The 1,873-nt window shown below is 42.2% G+C and overlaps 1 long non-coding RNA gene across 2 annotated transcripts in view; it reads right to left on the bottom strand.

The window, feature by feature from the left end:
* LOC116100021 overlaps positions 1–772 on the bottom strand; it is a 47,367-nt gene extending 46,595 nt beyond the window's left edge. For both annotated transcript variants that reach the window (XR_004122412.1, XR_004122411.1), the window contains exon 1: positions 581–772. This is a non-coding gene — a long non-coding RNA (uncharacterized LOC116100021). The remainder of the gene's footprint in view (positions 1–580) is intronic.
* Between the last annotated feature and the right edge of the window lie 1,101 nt (positions 773–1,873).

Here is a 1,873-nt window from a genome sequence, read left to right as displayed (position 1 = left end):
GGGGGAGGAGAAACCAACCCAGTTCAGTCTCTGTCATTATTGTAAAATTTAAAACACTTCAAAAATGAATCAAAAGAAAGCCCTGGCTTGAAGCCATCGCTCAGATTTAAGAGCTATTTTGCCTCCAAGTGTCTTTAGCAGTCTTTCATGGCTAATTATAATAACTGTCAGATGTCTGGAAAGTGTGGGGTGCCCTAGCCAGTGGAGTCGGCAAAGTTTGCCTTTTATTTTTCCTGGGGACAAATCAAATCTGATTAGACCGAAAGAGCGAAAAGAAGGGAACTAAGTACATATGTGTGTGCCTTCATTTTTTCCCTATGAACAAAGCAGCATGCTGGAGCAGTGTCCCAGTGCGGAGTCTCCTTACAGCACTCTTCAGAAAGCCTGACTTTTCTTTATAATTCTTTTTCTTTCCACAGAAGAAAACATGCAACAAATGCTCCCCAGTCTAGTTCCCTGCCCTTTGGCTACCTTTCAAACTACACATAAAAGGATTCCCTGGCAAACCTTCGAGTATTTGGGGCTTCTGGCAGAAAACTATTTTAATCAGCACACTTGACGGAAAGAAATGTATACTTACAATTTTCAAATGCTGCTTCTTGCTCTAGTTCCTCGTCCCTGCGGGCGAAGCAGAGGCTTCTCTCCAGGGCAAACTGCGGTGCAGGTGCAGAGTCTCTTTTGCATGCCCAGGAAGGGGGAGAAGCTTTCCTAAAGTCACTCGGAACTCGGCCACTTGTGCCCAGGCGTCTCTGCTCCACCGTACTATCTGCAGTTCTGAATTGAACTAAATTAGAGCCCATGCGAAAGGCAGGGGCAGGCAGTCATGTGAGAGACACGCAGCCATCCTATTGGCCACAGAACCATAGCTTAGGCATTCTGCCTTTCCCACTATTGGTGAAGAGTTAAAACTGAAAGCATTTAGATCCTCCTCTCCTGCCTATTTGTCCTTTATGTGTAGAAGAATGACTGTAGGATTTCACAGTGACAGAATCAGTTAGGAGCCACTAAAGTCACCCTCCCAGAGACTGTGGGAGGGGGTGGGAAGCTCAGCTTTTGCAAGTTTTTCCCCCTTTTCATCCCCTTGACCTGCAATTTTGTGTGTGATTTGCCTTCAAGAAAAATATTGGTGTTGTTGCTCTTCCTTCAGCTCTAGTGATGATAGAAATAAATTATCATTGCATTCCTTTGCAGAATTTGCCAGGTTGAGGAGTACAGGATCAAGGACTTCCAATGATAAGTTTTCTGATCTTATTTTGAAAACTAAGAAGGCTTTAGTGCAGTTCTAAACCAACATACTGAATTATTCATTAGTGACACCGGCAACAGGGTTAAGTTTTTTGAGTCGTTAGTTCGATTTGGAGAAAACCAAGGAAAAAGTAACGCTAAAAATATCAAAAAAGCAAAATGCCAGAGAAATTAAATCAGGAACTCAAAGTAAGTTGGTTAACGAGGAGGAGGAAATACATTCTTCTCCCTCAAATCCCATCTTTAATTACCTCTTTAAGCAACATAAAATGTCCATAAAACTTGGAGACAGACTGTATTTTCCAGTTATTCGGAGAATATTTACACACCAGGGTTCTTAAAACACCTGAGATATTTGTCAAGACTTAAAGGTTATGGTCCTGTAAAGATCATCAAATCCCACTCTCTCAATACCGAAGCTTGCCTGACAAATAATGGCTGCCTTGTAACACTAATGCTGAGTTAAGCCAAGTGAAAGCAATCTTGCTGCAACATCACCCTGCCTTTGCTGACAATACCTCCAAAAAGCCAGTTACTCTTCCATGGAGTCAGTCTTTACGATAACCCAGTCTCATTAACTATTGGCATTTCTCAATGAGAAACTCACACTTTTCCACAATGGCATGTT

The sequence above is a fragment of the Mastomys coucha genome, unplaced genomic scaffold (genome assembly GCF_008632895.1).
Source record: "Mastomys coucha isolate ucsf_1 unplaced genomic scaffold, UCSF_Mcou_1 pScaffold1, whole genome shotgun sequence".
Taxonomy (NCBI): domain Eukaryota; kingdom Metazoa; phylum Chordata; class Mammalia; order Rodentia; family Muridae; genus Mastomys; species Mastomys coucha.
Note: the sequence above shows the minus strand (reverse complement) of the source record. Positions and strands in the feature narration are given on the sequence as shown.